At 37.3% G+C, this 13318-nt stretch overlaps 1 pseudogene; it reads left to right on the forward strand.

Moving 5' to 3' along the window:
• LOC116109751 overlaps nucleotides 1-13318 on the forward strand; it is a 72768-nt pseudogene that overhangs the window by 26534 nt on the left and 32916 nt on the right.

Genomic DNA, 13318 nt, shown 5'->3' on the forward strand with positions numbered 1-13318 from the left:
TCCTGTCAAGTTGAGTGACAAAATTATATTACTGGAAGTCTCAAATTCTTCAGCTCTCACTGGCCATGGACTTAAGGTCATATTACGGGAAGAAAGTTTGTCCTCCAATGATCATTATGGACAAGACAGATGGATCTGAGCAACCAAAGAAAATGTAATCCTAACTATTTTCTTGGCAACGAATTGATCAGTTCTTAGTAAGCTGGTTGAATTCCACTATCTCTGAATCCATGTTTCGTCATGTTGGGAATGTATACTGCTAGTATTATTGGAATACACTTGAGATGCATTTTCATTCAGCCTCTAAGGCTCGAACTTTACACTTAAGAAGTCTTTTACAGAGTACTAAGAAGAGCACTTACTATGAATGAGTAGTACTGAAAATGAAAGAACTTGGTGATGAGTTAGTACAATGGAGTCTTAATCAGTTGATAAAACTTTATATAATATTAGACGGACTAGGACCTGAATATGATGCCGTTGTAGCCAACCTAACTGCAACAAGTAGTCAAGTGACTTACAAAGCTCAATTTCTTCTTCATAAGCATGAAATCCGCTTGAAAGACAAATCATTGTACTCACTAATCTTCTGAACACTTAGCTCAGCATTACTTGCTGCAAAACAGAGTGAAACTTGTTAGTTCTCAGTTTAGAATGGGAATAAACAGCACGTACCAGTAAATGCATCATCACATCTGAGAATGCAAGTGCTCAACCTGCCTATCCTTCTGCTCAATACTTGACTCCACAAACTGGTCATTTCCCTACTCAGTACTTGAACTCACACCTAGTCATCCTAATGGGGAAATATATTTCCACATGCTTCTCAATATGCGTCAGTCTCAATATTTAGCTCCCGAATGGGTCTTGGATTTTCTCATTATCCTGGAATGATGATGTTTGGTCCTAATATGCAAGAGGACGAGGCAGAGGCCGAGCTATTTCGCCCTAAATTGATTTGCCAAGTATGTGGGAAGACTGGCCACTCTGCTCTTCACTGCTACCATCGGTTTAATCATAATATCAGCAGATCACTGCTTACATTCTGCTAATCCAACCAAACAACACCCTTCCTGGTTACACTGATGCTTCGACCCAAGCATTAATGCAGCAAGAGTTATGCCTCCCCAGCCTTTTTCTTACTCACCATTGGACCTCAGTCTAACCAAAGACCTACATTCAATTTCACCAAAATCATCTCAATCAACTACTCCCCAGTTTCATCACCCTATACCTCAGTTAGTGCTACCTCACCACAGTATCTCAGCTCCTTCACAACAGTATAATGTGCCTCAACACCCTTGACAATTCCTTTACCAGTGATAGAGTAAACTCTAATCCATCCACAGTCACAGGTCTAGCTGACCAGATCCTCATTTGCAGCTGCTACTACTCCCCCCACACCCTAAATGATCAGACTTGGTTGTAGATTCTAGAGCTACAATCATATACCAGACCCTCAGAATATGCTTCTTTCATCACGCTATCAAGGAGATACTCAAGTTCAGGTTGGTAATGGACATACAGTTCCCATTACACGTACAGGTATTATTTTATACCTTCTGATTTCTCTTCTAAGGTGTTGAGTTTAAGAAATAGCTGTGTGTTCCTAGTATAGCCAAGAATCTATAAGCATTTCACAAATAACAAAGGATAATGATGTTATTGTTGAATTTCATGCTGCACATTGCTTTATAAGGACAAAACAACTAAAGACATACTTCTACAAGGGAGTCTAAAAGATGGGCTGTACCATTGCATATGTCTCTGCCATCTTGTGGATCCTTGATGCAGCTATGTCATCTATGATATCCTCATCTGCAGTTCCAGCCTCTTGCTCTCCACTTAATGCTGTGGAATAAATTTCATTCTCACAAACTGAATCTTCTACTTTCACTCTGTATTGGCAGCAAATAATTGTACTTCAGTTCATCCCATATTAGATGCAAAGCTTAGTACTACCTTGCTATGGCATGCTAGGTTAGGACACCCTCAAGAAAAGAGTTTAAAAGTTGTGTTGAATAAGCTGAATGTATCCATTACTTGGCAATAAAACACACTTTTTGTGAGGCTTGTCAATATGTAAAATGCAACAGCACATTTCCTATATCTCATTCTCATTCACAAGCCCCACTCGAATTAGTTTCTCTGTCTATGGGCCTGCCCCTGTTAAATCTTCTGAGGTTTTCGCTATTATATCATATTTGTGGATGACTACAGTAGATTTATGTGGATACCCCACTGAAAACTAATCTGAAGCATTCCCCATCTTTACAGTTTTCATTGCTTGGTTGAAAAACAGCTGAACATAACTTAAATGTTTGCAAACAGATTGGGGAGTGAGTTTAGGACATTTTCTAAATATCTAGACCAACATGGCATATTCTTTAGACATCCATGTCCTTATCTACACCAACAAAATGGTCGGGTAGAAAGGAAACTATGAGCTATTACTGAATTTGGACTCTCTCTTCTTGCACATGCATCTATGCCACTTCTTTTCTGTGGCAGTCTTTTAGTACTGCAGTGTACCTGTTGAATAGATACCATCGGCTTCCATTGGTTACTCAATTCCATTTACACTGTTATTTAGTCAAAACCAAACTAATATCTCAAGGTGTTTGGCTGCTGTTGTTACCCTTTCATTAGACCATATCAGAAGCAAAAATTTGGTTATCATACCGAGAAGTGTGTCTTTCTCGTTTAGCCTAGTTCACAAAGGCTATAAGTGCATGTCCTCATCTGGAAAATTGTATTTGTCAAGCACCCAGTTCAATGAGTATGATTCCCATTCAAAAATGATTTCAAGAATGTTTCATTGTGAAGACAGTGAAGTTGCTGGACTGACTAATGCTCCCATCTTCAAACACCATGGCAGATTCCAAACAGTCATATCTACTCTTTAGATCCAATAACTACAAGTTTCCCTGAGGTTTGTGCAGGTCAAAATCCAGATTATCAACCACCCGTAAGATTCCTCTACATCATCATACAGATCCGTCTACATCAACACTGCAACTCAGCAAAATAATTCATCTGGAATGCATTTTCCACCAGCAAATGTTTCAACGCCATACTCTTCCAGATCATCAGTCCCCACAACATACTTCATTTGGAGTTCCAGCTCAGCAAAATGTTTCAGCAGCCGTATCTCTTCCGATCATCAGTCACCACAACATGTTTCAGGTCCCAGGTTACAACATTATAAGTCTGCTGATCAACCCCCCCGATAGATGCACAACACCTACAGAGTACAGATCCTTCTGAGCATCCAGGAATTCAGTTGGAAGTTGACTTGTTTTTTCCTAAGTTTCAAACCAAGAATACTCAGAACACTCACCCGATGGTAACCAGGTCCAAAAGCAGTCTGAATCCAGTCAATCCCTCTGCCTATTTATCAAGTCAGCAATTCTAGCTGCCTAAATCTGCCACTGAAGCCTTGAATACACCAGAATGGAAAGATCCAATTTGACAGAATAAATGCACTTATGAACAATCATACTTGGGAGCTGGTGCCTTGTATGTCGTAATGAATATAGTAACACAATAGGTTTTTAAAACCAAACTAAACTCTGATGGATCTTTGCAAAGGTAAACAAGGCTTGTTGCAAAGGATTTCAACAAACACCAGGCTTGGACTATTTTGAGACTTTTTCACCGTTATCAAAGCTGCCACCATAAGAGTCATGTTATCCTTCGCAGTTCATCATCAATGGATATTCAGCAATTGATATCAACAACGCTTTTCTTAACGGTGAGCTAACTGAGACTGTTTACATGTATCAACCCGAAGGTTTTGCTGATCCCCATTTGCCAAAGTATGTTTGTAAGCTACATAAAGCCTTGTATGGCTTAAAACAAGCTCCTAGAGCTTGGTTTGACAAGTTGAAAGGTGTATTACTGTCTTGGGGTTTTGAGAATTCTGCTGCTGATGTTAGTCTATTCTACTTTAAAGAGAAGCTCAGTCATTTATTTACTATGTATGTAGATGATATCCTCTCACTGGGAAATAATCATCTTATTAAGCAAATTGTGACAGATTTGAACACTTTTGCTCTCAAAACCTTGGGGTCTCTTAACTATTTTCTTGGGTTTGAAGTGACTAGAAATGAATCCTCACTACTCTTAATGCAACCAGGTATGCTCAGAGCTGCTAAATAAAGGGGCATGCACGATTCAAAACCTTGTCGACTCCTATGCTCTCGCACAAAGCTCAGTAAGAGGATGGTGAATATTTGACAACCTACTCTCTATAGAAAGTTGTTGGGAGCCTACAGTACTTAACTCTGTCCAGATCAGATATAGCATTTGCTGTGATAAACTTAGTCGTTTTTGCAGACACCTATGCTTGCTCACTGGACAGACTGTAAGAGAGTACTTCGTCGTCATTCAAGGAACCTTCATCATGGCTTGATATTCACCAGAAATAAAGATTTATACTTGAAGGTTATGCTGATGCAGATTGGGCCAGTGACACTAACGATAGGAATCAACACGGGCTATGGAATTTTTCTAGGAGGAAATTTGATTCAGTGGAGTTCAAGAAAACAAAAGGTTGTCTCTCTTTCATCTACTGAAGCAGAGTATAGGTCCCTGTGTCAAGCTGCCACTGAAATGGTTTGGATTCAGAATTTGTTTACAGAACTGGGAATTGAAACACACACTCACGCCTGTACTGTGGTGTGATAACATGAGTGCAGGGGCTTTGTCATCAAACCCTGTCTTTCACGCAAGAACGAAGCACATTGATAGATGTGCATTATGTTTCGAGGTTGGTTGCTGTAAACGAATTAGGTGCAGTATGTAGGTACTGAATACCAGCTGGCAGATATACTAACAAACCTTGTCTGGACATAGATTTCAGTGGTTACGGGAAAGTTAAAAGTTGCAGAGTCGTTACTAAAAGTGTTTGAATTATGGGAGAAAAAGACTGATGAAGAAGTAATTAGGGAAGTCGTTGTTTGCTGGAGAAACAGCTAGAGAAAGCTGGTTTTTGCTGCAAGATTTAGCTAATGCGAATCAGTGGGAAAGAAGACAAGAAGCTGGTCTAGTTGTTGTTTGCCGAAAAACAGCTAGAGAAAGCTGGTGTTTGCTGCAAGATTTGAGCTAATGCGAACCAGTGGGAAAGAAGCGAAGAAGCTGGTCTAAGTTGTTTGATTTTATTTGGGTTAGGAAAAACTGCAGATAGTTGTGAAGAAAGTGCAGAATGTTACGATGAAGAGGAAATATGAAGATTAGAATGGTGTAGGAGAAATAGAGAATGTTTAGTTTATGGGGGAATGATAGAATGAGGACAAAGTGGAATTTCTCTTAACGTGAATTGTAAACGATGTCGTTCCTTTAGCATGCAATACTTGCTTATAAGCTCACGTGTACTCTGTTTCAGTTAGTTAGAGAAAAAGAATCATTTTTCAGCTTTTCTGTTTGTTCTCTGTTTACTTTTCTCTGCACTTTCGTTTTCTTGAACTTGTAGAAGAAGATTTCTCTTCATCCTTTCACTGCATACAAGTATCACATTTATAGTAGAGAAACAAAAAGCGAAGTGAATAAAGATTGTGTTAAAGACTTGAACCAACGGGACCTCGGGAAGTTAAATAATTGGGAATTGTTGATGCAGTTTTGGCACCAACTAATTATCGTGTGCGCAACATTGATTAGTCAAGAAGCACACGTGAGTACGAATATCGAAAGCAAAATAAACGCAAAAGAGTTTTTAAAGTGGTTCGGATGCTAAGGTAGCAAGTCCTACGTTGTGGGTCAGGTCATAACACGAATTGACTTACAAAAGATTTGGAAAAAGTAAATGTGTTTTTTCAGAGAGAGAGAGTTTTTCAGTGTAAAAATGGCCGAATCCCCTTAAGAAGGGGTCTTCTTCATTTTATATCAAACTGAAGCGTGTAATCATCATTAAATCCAGGGTTTTGTGATTGTCAGGATATAATCCGGCTTTAGTCACATTGCTCTCTTCCCAGCTGATTTCGAGGATTTATTGCAGGGGAAAGGACACGTGGGCTCATATCTTTGGCAGGCCTGACGTGTGCTTGTTGCTCTGACGGGAACAGGTCACTCTTCACGTACTTTCCCATGTCAGCCCTTATTTTCCCAGGCATAACAGGAATAAACTTTCAATAAATGATAAAGAAGAATAAATTCCTTTCACATAGATGTTGGTGATTAAATGAAAGGTAAATTAAAAAAGAAGAGGAAAACATAAGTACCTTGAGAGCGAAATAGTGATCCTCACTATACTTACCGGAGCTGCTCAATTTTCCAACACGGCTCTTTACCGATTTAAACTTCATCTTCGTAGGAACTCCAACGACCCTATTGGGGTAGCGGAGGAGCTCCCACTACATTTTCATTATTTCCTGAATAGCTTCTTGTGCAGCTTACTATTTTCAATCCTAAACCTTGCAGCACCAAATTCACTGCTTGCTCTGCTAATTATTCGCTTCCATCATTACACACATGGCCTAACATTGCCAAGGATGGTGATGAAAGGGACCAGAACATACTCTTCCATTTTCATATGTTTAGGGTATAGCTAACCGTAAGAAACTTTTAGGGAATTTAGAGGTTTGACAAAATGCTGATGTGAGTGTTTATTTCTAAAGAGCTTACGTGCCTTGCAGAATCATGAAAGGAGTGAGTATTTATTTCTAGAAAGCCTATGTGCCTTGCAGACCATGAAGGAGTCCATATCCGATGTAGAGGATATTAGAATCATCAACAATATCACCATTCAATCTATTCCCACTTCATTCCTTCTAGGTTTTCATCAGTAAAGTGGATATAGAAGTAAATTGCAATTTCTAATTTCCTAAGATTCCATGCTTTCACTATCAATCTTACTGCAGAATCCACTTCGGCATCTGAAACACCATCTGATGCCAAAACCTTTTTCCTATCCATAAAAACATCTTTGTCTAGATTTTCCCTCCGTGCCAATTTGCGAAAGGGGCAGCTAGGAGACCCAGGTTTTTCAAGGTTGGAACCTTTTGAGACAACATTGACAAGCTATCCCTATCCCTATCCCGATCCCTGGAAGCATTCTGCCATACTTGGCTAAATATCCCGCACAGCTGCTGCTGCAACAAACCACAAATCCTTTTTGGACTCCCTTTCACAAAAACTGTTGAATGAGATGATATTTTGCTGGAAACTCATGAATTGGTTGTTGGTCGAAGCTGCAGTTTGGTGGCAAAAGGTCAAGTTCAAGTGCAGTTCTGTTGCTGTTTTTTCTTGATAACTTAAGTAATGTTTTGGTAATTTCAGCTACAAATCAGCTGGTGATTAGGTCCTAGTTAGTGTTGATATGTAGTTGTTAGCAATGTATGGTTGATAACTATTTTGCTTGTAAAGGTACTGCAGATTGGTGGAACTGTACATCAAAGTGTTGTATATTCAGATAGTTTATAAAAATGGAAGTCCCCACTACCCTCTCTCTCTTTCGTTTGTGCTCCCTTTCATTTTCCTTAGTATCTTCAGCTCTAACCAACAAATTGGTATTAGAGCCTTGTTGTCCAGCATCTGAAATCAAAATCTTAGCTAACCTCAACACCATTTAACTCACCTTCATGGCATCACTGTAGCTTCAATCACTCCACCAGTCTTCAATGGAGATTAGTTTCATGTATGAGATGAAAAATAAAGACATACTTGAGAGATCATGGTTTGTGGCAATACGTGGAGGAGGAGAAGCAACCACCTCAGTTGTGGGCAAATCCTACTTGATCAAATTAGATCCATGAAGAGGAGGTGGCAAAAGCTCCAAGAGCCCTGATTCATTCAATAGTTACATATCAAGTGCTTACTAGGATCATGGCTTGTGAAATCCAAAGAAGCTGGGACAAGCAAGGAGGAGTTTGGAGGAAATGATAAGACCAAAAACTAGCAAGTCTTGAACCTAGGAGAGAATTTAAAATGCATAAAATGCAGAAGTTGAGTCTGTCAAAGAGTATGTAGACAGACTCATGAATGTGTAAACAAGATTAAGTTGCTTGATGGAGAGTTGATAGACAAGAGAATAGTTGAGAAAGTTCTTGTCAACTTACCAGAGAGGTTTGAAGCCAACCTCCTCTCTTGAAGACTCCAAGGGCTTGTCGCAAATAACTTTGGCTGAGCTTGTTCATGCTTTGCAAGCTCAGGAATAGATAAGGTTGTCGAGGCAAGAAGATTCAAGTGAATGAGCTACGGTAGCAATTCAAAAGGGAAAACGTTTCAAGGTGGTCATTTTTTGCCATCAATATGACTAGAAACAGCCATATCAGAGCCTCCTGGTGACTTTCGGCGACTTCCAACGTGACTGGCGATGGTTAGCTACTCCGATGGTGGTGGTTGGGTGTGGTGGTAGTCTGCAATTTGTTTTAAATATAGGTATTATTGTCCAAAAACTTAATTAACAAGGGTAAATTGTAATGGGGATTAATGTAGATTGATTTTAAAATAAAGGCATTATTGTCTAAAAATTTTATTAATAAGGAATAAAATTGTAGCAAAAATAGATAATCAATTAAGCTACAATACCTAAGAAAATGGAGGTTATCAAGTATCTCCAATATTACCAATAGTAACTCTATTGGTAGTGAAAGATTCTGGAATCTTATATTACTTGACACAACCAAACGTGGTAACAAATAATATAAAATGACATAACCTCAATAATCTCATATAACCCCAAACCAAATGCCCCCTAAAGAGTGCTTTCTCTCTTTCCCCTTGTATTTTTTTATCTTTTTTCAATACAGTTACAGAGTTTGCCCAAAAACCCTAAACCCTAAATCATTATGACATGGATGCCTAAACACAATACCATTAACATTATTGTTATTTAAAATGAAAAGAACTAGATTTTTTTTTTTTTCATCTTCTAAACAAATAGAGTTTTTAAAACATCAACGATGTTATTTACCATTCCATCCTTAGTCCAACTCATATAAAAGAAACATTCAACCTGAAAAACTTTTGAAATCATAAGATTTAAAAAATGATCATCTCACATAATAGAGATGTCAAATAGATCATTTTGTCACATACTCATATAAATGGTCATTAAATTATGTCATGCTTAACTTGTGCATAATATAAAGCACAAAACATGAGAACTTCAGTTTTGGTCACATTTCCTTGCAATTTCATTTCTATATTTCAACTTTTCAAGGCATTGACTAACAATATACGATTGCCATGCCAAAATAAATCACCACATGGCACCAAGAAAAAAAGGTCAACATACAAACAATGATAATGACCATAGAACAACATTTATTGTGTTGATACACAAGGACAGCCACAACTAGTATAACAATACCCATACATAATAAAAGCAAAGAAAAAGAAAAAAACTGACAACATAAAAGATGATACCATTTACAACAACATAGATAGTAGATCCTGGCAAACATATCAGGTAGTTGCCACCTCAATGAAATAAACCCCACTGCCTGAAAAATAGTAAAACAACAAAGTTTTCCATCATTTTATCTTTTATGAAGGCGTCAAGCTGCTGAAGATGCGCTTCAAAGTAAGGCATGCTGAGGACTAGTACTCCATGCTCATTGAACATAACTACATAAAAAAGATAAATAAGTAAACACTGCTTTTACTTCCATACACCACTTCCGAAAGTTATATAATCACTCTGAACATAAATAAAGAAAACTTATGTCCATGAAGAACTAATTCATTAATAAACACACAATGTTGATCTCACCTTTGGACAAAAGCATACTAGAGTCTCAAGCTGCTACATTGCGATATGGCAATTTCGACCGCTTCTTTTGATGTTACAGTACTATAGAGGCCCCTTTGCAACAAAGATTAAGAAACAGAGTCAATGGTAACAATATCATGCATTCATTAAGATGCAATGAAAAAAAAAATTAAGATCGAATAAGATAATGAATGCAATGAATGAATCTTAATAATGACCGAAATAAGGCTGAAGTAAAAATAATGCACATAGTATATAAATATTACACTGATAGTAAGATATTGAGAATAAACAAGCATTTTCCATGAACAATTAGAATCAAAGTCAACATAAATTCAATTGAAAGAGGACTTGGGATCCATATTGAAGACAACACTTTTCCAGCAAAGACCTGGCGGAGGTAGCGGTAGAATTTCAGAAATCCACGGCGGTCACTTTGTTCACTTCTCTCTTTTAGTTCTTACATAAGATTTTATAAGCTTTGAAATGACAGGGCTAGACTCTTATGATGTTGGTGGTTAGGGTTTGGGTTTGGTTTGTCGGTGGGGATAAGAGCGCGATGGAGATGAAGAGCTGATAGGAGAACTAAGTGATGGAGAAGACAGCGATGGAGATGAAGAGAGTGATGGAGATGGAGATGGAGAAGACAGCGATGGAGAAGAAGACTGAAAAATTGAAATTTGAAATATGAAAGTAAATAAAGAAATGGAGAAGAAGAAACAGAAAATTAGAATAAAAAATTAATATTCATTAATGACATGGCAACTGATGACATGTCAGCTGATGTAGTATTGTTACGTCATCTAGCACGTCACTTTGTACAGCCCTCATTGTATTTGTATTTGTAAGATTAGTATTATTGAAATCTAAAACCCTAAAATTTACTGCAATTCAATCTCAATTTTTAAAACCCTAGCCACCACATTCTCCGATCTCAGTCGCACTCTTCAATCTTCGCCACCGTCTACTCATCTCCAACGTCCACCACCACCGAGCTCAGCCCCCTTCCAATCTTAGTCGAGCTGGGTCACATCATATGTTCCTTTGCCACCACCACTGTCAGCTAACCGAAACCACCACCGTCGGTGCTTTTAATCAACCACTCACTTCCATTGAGTCATCTCAGAGCTAGAGACCGTGTTAGCCACTTGAGAATCTTACAAGGTGTTACCGGCGGCGTTCTTGTCTTCCCAGCTTAAGGCTCGTCTGATGCATATCTAATTGGGTAATTTTTTTTCTTGCAAGTTATAATAAGTCTAATTTTTGTTTGTAAATGTATTTTTTTAATGTAAATTTCTTGCACAGGGCGCGAAATGATTCATGCATGCCGTCAGGACCAAAGCTTGTCGCAACAAATTGTGGCGTGAGAGATTGAATGACAGGTATGCATTAATCTTTTTATTTATTTAGTTGTTTTAAGCGAGCATCTGTTTGTGAAGCTTTCTTTATTTGAGAGGTATTTTGGAACCTCGGACACCTGCAAATAAGATAAACCGGCTATAGTTGATGATGCAATTAAGGTTTTAAACCAATTAAGAACTGAGGCCCAGGAGCTGAAAGAAGCTAATGAAAAGTTGCAAGAAGAGATTAAAAGTTTAAAGGGTACTTGATTTACTTTGATGCGTGCCCTGCTTTTATATCATTGAGTTTTCTTTTTTCTTTTTAATTTGTTTACTATGGATGGATATCACTTGTATCATTCATGTTACTTGTCTTGTAACTCTTTGTTGCTGTAACTTTGTTATTTGAAAACCAAACTGTTTTTTTTTAATTTACAGTTTGGTTTTCAAATTTATTTATTTATTATTATTATTATTATTTACATTTTTGGGGGAATTGACATGGCATCATGATAATGTGCCATATGCCATGTTTCATGTTGTAAGGGAGTGTTGTATACTTGTATATAGTGTTATTGTATTTGAAATACATATAATTGCACCTCCAGAATGAAAATCTTGTCTCTATTGACATCAATTGAATATAATATTCCAGTCTCAGAAACAACAACCAGAAAATATTCAAAAAACTTAAACTAATAGAACTAAAATCATGAACTTCAACTTCCACCATAAACAAGAAGTCAAGAAACATATAACTAACTCTCTTAGCATAAATCAAAAAAATTAAAAATCAAAACTTTAATCGAAAATGATAAAATTACCTGATTTTGAGAAATGGGTTGGCATTGGAGAAGATTTGACAGACAGGTTAGACTTGGTTTGCGAGAAGAGAGAAGAAATAACAAAGAAAATGAGTATCATTAGGGAAAAAAAAAGGTGTTTACACTTGATATTAATATTATTGTTAAACATGAGACCAATTTCGAAAGCAAAAGTGCAATAATCTAAGCAGTAGAATCACAAGTAAATAACAATAAAGTAAAAGCAGAAGATAAAGAGAACACAAGGATTTATAGTGGTTCGGTAATCAATTAGATTACCTACATCCACTCTTCAGGATAGTAAGAATGATTCACTATGAGAATAAGAAAACCTTACAGAGATTTCAGCTCACTCCTTTACACAAAGAAAACCCGAGAAATGACCCTCTATAATACACCTAAAACCCAGATGTTCCTCACCTCTCATACATACATCAAACAACCAGAAATCAGTGGCATTTATACACAAGATACAAGGGAAAACAGAAAGCACAACTAAGACCTGCCACTACCATTTGATTCCATCAACGATCGGCAAAGTTCCAGCACATCAAGATTCATAACAGACTTTCTCTCTCTGTAACCAAGAGAGAAATGTCGAGAATGATGACTCAATTGAACAAAACCTAATTTAGATTAGGTTTCTTGACAATAGGAAAAGCTAGAAATGCCCCTTAGCTTTTAACAAATAACTTTGACCACCCAAGTTATAAGCTAACTTCCATGTAGGCATAAGTCAATGCCATTGGAGATAGAGATACGATGTTCAAAGTTGCCATTGTCATTTGCTTCTCCAAGTTTGTGTCTCTCAAAGAGCTGGACACAAAAGAATTCAATGACGATGCGTGTGTATGGATTGGATACTAGTTTCGTTTGTTAGGAACAAGACAGTACCGTTTAGTTTTGAAAGTACTGAAATACCATTCTCAAATAAGAAATAAAGACGAAAATACCCCCATTTTGTTGTTTTTCTACTAGCCTTACACATTTTGGAAAAAAATCCATTTTCATGTAATGTTCTACTTAGTTTAAATGATTGATTGATGAACTAAGAGAGAAGAATAAAGAAGAGAAGTAGCTGGAGAGAAGACAATAGATAAGGAAAATAAAGGGAGGACCACATGCACCCACGCATAGTTTGTTGTAAAGATAGTTTGGTACCCTAAAAGTTTAGAAATGACAAACAACTACTTTCTTTTAGGTTCCGTTAAGAATTTTCGTAAGTTAAAGGACAACAGTCCTAGAAAAGACTAGAATGCCCTAGAGAGTTCGATATTATAGTTTTTTAATTAAATTATGGTAAGTCAACTCAATTGATCAATTACGTAAATAACCACATCATTTACATTAAATCACTAGTATACCATGAAGTTGTTATGGATTAGGGAAATGACTAGTTTTTCCTTGTAAGTTAGGCTTTTCCTTAAAAAAATATATATCTT

This window comes from Pistacia vera, unplaced genomic scaffold (genome assembly GCF_008641045.1).
Source record: "Pistacia vera cultivar Batoury unplaced genomic scaffold, PisVer_v2 Contig59, whole genome shotgun sequence".
Classification (NCBI taxonomy): domain Eukaryota; kingdom Viridiplantae; phylum Streptophyta; class Magnoliopsida; order Sapindales; family Anacardiaceae; genus Pistacia; species Pistacia vera.